Genomic DNA, 6,489 nt, shown 5'->3' with positions numbered 1-6,489 from the left:
CTATGCATTGTTCGAAAATACTAATGGGACTAGATTTCAAATAAAGGGATCAAGCATCCACATCAAGACCTAGGACCCTTTATAGTGCCACTTTTGCACGTACGTTCAGTCCGATACTACCATGGATGGCCGCCAAGTTATCCTTATTGGAGATAGGCAGCTATTCTTCATCATTATGACGCGCTATATACCACACTAATGATACCTTGTTGTATTCTAGGAATGAATAAGAGTCGCCCATCTCTAAGGTGGATGACATAGACTCTATCTACTATAGTACAGAACTCTACAATGCAAAAGCTACAAACGCAGAGGATCCAAACTCCCACATCACAAAACAAAGCTTGATGGTTCTCTTGATGCAACCTTGTTTCATGAGAACTTGATTTCTTCACTAGTCAAAATGTGACATCCATACTATGCCATTGCTTGAAAGTGACATCGGCGGTTGAGACCAATAATTCCATTGCTTGATAGTGACATCGAGGGTCGAGACCAATAATTCCATTTTCTAATGGCTTTCTTAAAGCTTAAGTGATAAATAGATGCAAGCCATCCACCATGAAACTTCCACCAAACTACCACTTTGGCCCCGGTCATCTGCATCTCGTGAACAGGTCAAAGTGGTGAAGGTAACAATGTGCTAATGGCCTCGGGTTGCTCGCTGTCGATACTTGTCTGGTCATGACCATTTTTCAAGGAACAAAATAGGGATCATGTTGCATCCACTTCCACAAGGCCCTAACTCCACTCATATATAGCTTCCATTATTTAATTTACTAGTCTTTGTTTATAGGTGCGAAGATCAACATGCACAAATGTACACCTATGGGAATTATGATGATTAATCATCAAAATTTAATACTCCACAATTACCTCTATGATTTTTTCACATTACATATCCATTTTGTCTATGCTTTTAAAATGACCACATATGATTAATATCTTAGTTAAATAGAGATGCTTAAGGAGTCGCTAGAAACCTTAAAGCAAGGGAATCTATGGGCAGCAAACAACACTAATCCAAATCCAACTGCTACACTGCCAGTCTTTTATTTTTATTTTTTTATCTTTCTGGCTCTTTTTTTTTTTAATTTCTTAGATGAAGTGCGAGGGCAAGCTACCATTGTTTGTACATGGATAGTATGTCTACATGGGAAATGGATAAGGAAGTACACCTTCATGACAGATAGTTTCTTAAGCTCACCGCCAGAAGCTGTGATTGCATTCAGGCTTCAAGAAAAGGTCAGGGCCCAGGGCTGAAGGGAACAATGGGAGGAGCGGAATAGTACGGCGGTAGGCGGTGATCGTACTGTGGGCGAGCTGACCGCGATGAGGGCGACAGGTGATGCGTACGTCCAGTATGCTGACGTGGCGTCGGGTGATTGGTGGAAAGAGCAGAATACAGGACGGATTGGAGTAAGCGGGAAAAGACTGGCTCAAGGCGACGTTCGTAGTCAGAGAGCTGGTGGGAAACTACGGACTTTTATGTTCGTTCTATTTTGTTGTTCCTTTGACAGTTTCACCCCTTTCGAGCTATAAATTTAAATTCTGGCCTTTTTGTCATATTCAAAGTCTCAAACCCTAACTTACGAGTTAGGTTCTGGTGGTACCCACTAACCGGGACGATAAACTCTCCAATATTTGAAAGAAGTTGATAAAGTGGTTTGTGTTGACAGCTTGAAATAAAAGACAAGAATTTGATTGCATTCCAAATAATCTGGTACTCGATAAGGTTTCCACTCATCCTAGTTCTAAAAAGTAAACATAAAAATTTAAAATGTGAAATACCTGGTCGCATGTGATTTGCAAATTAGTACGGGATAATCTATGATCTTGATTAGAACTTACTTTGAATCACATACGAAATCACAAAATAGAACTCTTGCAATCATCTAAATTTTTTTGGAACCAAGGAAGGGTCGGAATTGGGTATTAGTGTTCTACATCAAATCTAGTATATAGTCTCGACTGACTAGATTTAAATGGACCTAATTTCATCAAAAGATTCAAGTGATAATGTAATTAGCATCACCTAACCAAGGTACTCCCCAAACATTTGATTGGCCTAAAGCAAGCAAGACCAAATTGGCAGGCTTATAAATTTAGAATCTCTGGAGGACTGTTATAAGCATACACATACAACTGCACCATGTAAGTTTACCCTGTTGTTATTTTATACTATTATTCTTTTTTAAATCATTTTGGGCTATATTGATTGGGTAGATGCTCTTTTTCCCAACAAGAGCTGCTTCAGTTTTATATGTGATGATTGTATCTTTCACACGAAAGAATGATTCATGACCTTAACTGTTGGATGGCGCAATTGCCACTTTAAGATCTGTACAAATGGATGGATAGAAAATATTAGAATGCTTTGAGATTTGTGCAATTTGCAATCAATGGTTGACATCGTGAAAGAAGATCAATCATTCTCTTGCGTGAAAGATGCAACCTAAACTCGAGTTTTGCAGGCAGCTCTGAAACTCATTCCCAATGAAAGCGACGATTGCTTTAATGGCCGACAACGCTACAATGGCTCATGCCTTACTATGCCTTAGCGACTACACATGATCCTTGCGTGCTTTTTGCACTCCGTAATTTGCCTCTCTACTCGGCTCCCACCTAGCCGGCTTGGCGCCTCAAGGGAAAGGCCCCATTAAGGTGTGAAGGTCTTCAAAAAACAAACTTAATTTCTCTACTCGATCCTTTCTTTGATTGTGTATTATATAATCGTGAGATACTGTTATCACCATCACTTGCATAATTGTGCATTACCGTACCATCATAATGAGCATTCTTGTACCTTACAACACTAATCACTTAGATGAGAAAATGTTTACTCCAAATATATACTAGACAATTTAAGAATTTTAAATTCTAGGCTTTTCATTTGTTTACTCATCAACAGAAGTTGGAGGTGTCATAGATTTGCATATTAATATTGTTAGCTCAAAGTTACTTTGTTCCTGTTGTGTTTCATGACCATGCAATAGCAAATTCAAATAAATGATTGGTTGGATCGGATGGACTCGTTGAATCCTTACTGAAATTTAATTGGTGCCGCTTGTGGAGGAAGAAAAGAACCTCAAGCATGGAAAGTTAGGGTGATGAAGGTCTATCTTTTACTTTTGCAAAGATAAACAATAATATAAAATGGTTAGGTGATCTTTTGGTCAAACAAGCATCAAAGAGACCCTTAAACTCAAATAGAGCCCGTAGGAATCCTCCTAATACCATGGTTTAGTAGTCCTTTATCATCGCTATTAAATATTAAAATATACCACATGTAAAAGAATCTTGTTCTGATGAGAATGGGAGGGCAAAGGAGGGGGCACGCTGTTACGACAAAGAATGGGTCAAGCTATGTGCATTAATCTGTTCAAATAGATCTTACAAGATGATGCATACACTGTGAAGGTAATCACTATCGGATGCAGCTCAAGTCTGCTATGTAATATAAAGCTATTTTCATTGTGATAATGGTTCATCACAATGTTGACTTTGAGATTAATTATGACCCATGATCACTTCACAATGCACCGAAGGACAACTATGAAATAAAAGCACAGGTCTTAATTAAAGCATAATATTTTAGTTCTGCTCTTAAATGTTTATGCTAGGTAGTAGGTACAAGCTCGATCTCCTTGTCATGGACAAAATTGAAAATTTCATCTCCTTAAATATATATTTGTTGGAGATCAATCTAGACAATCTTAAATATAATGACCAATTTATTAGATCTCCTTATAATTTTAGAGGTCATCTCTTCTACTCACAAAATGTAATCCAAGTATAGTTTATCAATGATGAATCTTCGAAAATTAAAATAGATGGCCTCAGGTTAATGGCTTTTAAAAAAGAACATCTATTTTAAAATCTACTTTGTTAATGTGTGGGGCGAGTCTTATCTATCTTGTTGGAAAAGCATTTATAGCAACAATGTAACCAATGTTATACCCACTTGCCATGGCATAAACCAAAAAGTGCGAAATCTATGAAATTATATATAATCAAGCAATAACAAAATCCAACTTTTTTAGAAGAAATAATAAAATTTAACTTGATTTGATGGTTATAGAGTATGATGTGATGCTAAACAAACATTATTTGTACTAGATGCCTAAGCTTGCATTTTCTATAAAAATAATAATGTGATCCATAGGTTGTGATGGTAAAAACACAAGATGAGTCCATATGCCAAATTATAGATGAAGTTACGATTCGTCCAACCTCAAACATACCAAATAAGGCTAAAATTATCCAATGACCCCGTTCCATCGGATGGTCACTCCAATCCACATAACTACGGTGTACTACCAAGCTTGTGCTTTTTCTTTGGTACCACCAACCATGGCCATGCAACCCTAGCCACACACGCCAACCAAAGCAAGCCTAGCCAAGAGAAAGAGCGAGACGCGGGTCCCACCAGCCGCAGCCACCGGCCTCCCACTTTCTTCTTCTTAACCACAGCTCCCCAACTTTAACCCCTCTCTAACCTAGTTTTAATATAATAATATTTAATGTTAACCCTGATGAGCTTTGACATCACCATCACATTATATCACGTATCATATCGCTCCCCTGCTCCCTCCCCTCTCTCTTATATTTTATTGGTGTCATCGACTTCTAGCCTCTAGGCATTGCCCACTCCCTCCTCTCCCTTTCTCTGAAATCTGAAGCTCGCTTAAGTTCTCCTCCCTCTTTTCATTCTCCACTTTTTTTTTTCTATATTTCCACCCTCACCATAGGGTTCCATTCCACCTCCCACCCCCACCACCACCACCACCTTCGCTTTTATTTCTCCTTCTTTATTCCTCCCAAAAATATATATATATATAAAAAAATCGCCCTTTTTCAATTCATTACCCACCCTTTTCCCCTTTTTTATAAAAAAAAAAATCCAACTCAACCGTTTTCTTCCCCCCAATAATTACTATATTTCTTTGGATGCCGGCATGGCGGGCCTAGATCTCGGCACTGCCTCCCGCTTTGTCCGCCCCCTCCACCACCGCCCCGACATCCAACTCCAGCGCCCCGACTCCGACGATTCCGCCGGCGGCGGTGGATCCGGAGGCGGCCGCGGCGATGACTCCGCCCCTGCCGCCTCCTCCGGCGGCCTGGAGCTGGTCGCTCCCCACGGGAACTCCTTGGCCACGGGGCCGGGAGACGTCGGCGCCCGGCGCCCCCGCGGCCGCCCCCCGGGGTCGAAGAATAAGCCGAAGCCCCCAGTTATAATCACCCGGGAGAGCGCCAACACCCTCCGCGCCCACATCCTCGAGGTCGGCAGCGGCTGCGACGTCTTCGACTGCCTCGCCACGTACGCACGCCGCCGCCAGCGCGGCGTCTGCATCCTCAGCGGCAGCGGCACCGTCGCGAACGTCAGCCTACGCCAGCCGGCCTCCGCGGGCGCCGTCATCACCCTTCACGGCCGCTTCGAGATCCTCTCTCTCTCCGGCTCCTTCCTCCCGCCCCCGGCCCCGCCGGGGGCCACCAGCCTCACCATCTTCCTCGCCGGCGGGCAGGGGCAGGTCGTCGGAGGGAACGTGGTGGGCGCGCTCATCGCCACCGGGCCGGTCATCGTCATCGCCGCATCGTTCACCAACGTCGCTTACGAACGGCTCCCCCTCGAGGACGAGGAGCCGCCGCCGCTTCAGATGCAGCCGCCCGTGTCCCAGGGCTCGGGCGGTGGCGGTGGAGGTGGCGGTGGGACCAACAGTGGCGGTGCTGGTGGAAGCGGGAATGCTGGGAATCCGTTTCCTGACCCATCTAGCTTGCCGTTCTTCAATTTGCCGCTCAACATGCCTCAGTTGCCGGTGGACGGGCACGCCGGATGGTCCGGTAGTGCTGCAGGCCGGCCGCCCTACTGATCACAGGCAATAATCATGGGAGCTTCATCGATCAAATTCATGGAAGCAGAAAAGGTTGGCATGAATTTATGAGGACCTGTGTGTACAATTACTCCCCCTCCCTCTCTCTCTCTCTCTCTCTCTCTCTCGTTTTGATATTTTGGTCACTTGGCTGTAGGTTCTACCTTTTATGCGTTCATTTCCCTCTGATCGATCACCCCATGTTGTTTGTTGTTTATTATGGGAACTCTAAATCTTGTTTTCATAAAACAATGGGTTTGAGACTGCTACTACATCCCTTTGCACTAGGGTTTTACTGTCTCTACTTGTAGTATTATCCCACCTTCTATATTTAAAGTTCCTTTTGAAGTTAGTGTGGATTTTGTTACTGATATTTGAGGCTTCTATATGTGACAGAATAAAAAATATAACAAACTAGGCATACGATGCACAGAAGCCTGGTTTTTTATTGCTGGGAGTTGTTTTAGAATATTGTTATGTCCAAATCCTTCCTAAGGAAAAAAGCAATCTTCAACATGACTTGTGCTTTCTTATATTATTTCCTGCAATCCCATTCTATATTTATTTTTTTGATAAAATTAGTATGGCTTCTATGAAGAAAAACAATATATATATATAT

The 6,489-nt window shown here is 42.5% G+C and overlaps 1 pseudogene; it reads left to right on the top strand.

Annotated features, from left to right (window-relative positions):
* The first annotated feature begins 4,596 nt into the window (after window positions 1-4,596).
* LOC103706377 (AT-hook motif nuclear-localized protein 23 pseudogene) lies at window positions 4,597-6,222 on the top strand (annotated as a pseudogene).
* The last annotated feature ends 267 nt before the right edge of the window (window positions 6,223-6,489 follow it).

The sequence above is a fragment of the Phoenix dactylifera genome, chromosome 16 (assembly GCF_051530095.1).
Source record: "Phoenix dactylifera cultivar Ajwa chromosome 16, Ajwa_hap1_PhDact_Kaust_v1.1, whole genome shotgun sequence".
Taxonomy (NCBI): domain Eukaryota; kingdom Viridiplantae; phylum Streptophyta; class Magnoliopsida; order Arecales; family Arecaceae; genus Phoenix; species Phoenix dactylifera.
This window is presented reverse-complemented; position numbering and strand designations above follow the sequence as displayed.